The sequence below is a fragment of the Octodon degus genome, unplaced genomic scaffold (genome assembly GCF_000260255.1).
Source record: "Octodon degus isolate 3935 unplaced genomic scaffold, OctDeg1.0 scaffold00453, whole genome shotgun sequence".
NCBI classification, from domain to species: domain Eukaryota; kingdom Metazoa; phylum Chordata; class Mammalia; order Rodentia; family Octodontidae; genus Octodon; species Octodon degus.
The window spans coordinates 242,693-243,583 of NW_004525029.1; the positions used below are offsets into that span (position 1 = coordinate 242,693).

The 891-nt window shown below is 40.5% G+C and overlaps 1 pseudogene; it reads right to left on the reverse strand.

Annotated features, from left to right (window-relative positions):
- Nucleotides 1-262: 262 nt before the first annotated feature.
- Nucleotides 263-865, reverse strand: LOC101565504 (annotated as a pseudogene).
- Nucleotides 866-891: the final 26 nt, after the last annotated feature.

The following is an 891-nucleotide window of genomic DNA, read 5'->3' on the forward strand; positions in this document are numbered from 1 at the left end:
TTAAAAATAAAAATACAAGTAGATTTATTAAAAGGAAACTCACTTTTACAGTAGCAGCTAAGTAAATTGAGAACATATACTTTTACAAAGAGTTATAATCCTAAAAGATCTATAATTTTATTATATACAGCATGGGCTATTTTTCTTGTGTGTAAAGCAATAAAATATATCAGGTCTTTGGTTAGCTTTAATGTATGAAACTTGCTCCCTGTGTTTTGATTTCTTGGGTAGGTGGAAGGATTACAGACTCCAAGCTGTAATATCACTGCCTAGGCAGTTCAACAAGCCCAACCACAGGCGATGCAGAGGGCTTTGACTGGCATGCACTTGCGTGATGCTTTCTGCCATGAAGTCTCTGATGAGGCAACGAGGCAAAGAAATCAGGTCTTTTTCCCATCCTCTGAGGGTTCATTAACATATCACACCCCTGAAGTAAGTGCTGCCTCAACAACAGGTCATCCGATTTACCTTAAAGAACCTTCAGCCATTTCAGGACATCAACACCTATAGTATTCAAAAAATGTTTTCTGTTGTATGGGACCCATAGACACTACTTTTCCTTTTGCCATCCCGTGCAAATAAGGGAAGTACACATCAGCCGTTAGGTCTGCTGTCTCAGGGGCGATTAAGACATCATGAAACTTGTGGCCACAAAATCCTCTGAAGGCATCTGTCTTTGTTCCATCATGACTATAATAAGCAATCAGCGCAGAACCTCCAGTGAGCTCAATGCATTCAGAAAGTTCCTGAAAGACAACCCCAGCATCAACACACACTTCAGCATGATCCCTTCTTTCATAATGTTCCAGAGTAACTTCTGCTGGAGTGACACAAGGCACCAGGACAAACCTCAGCTTCTCAGAAACTGTGCATCAGTATCAATGAGTATTC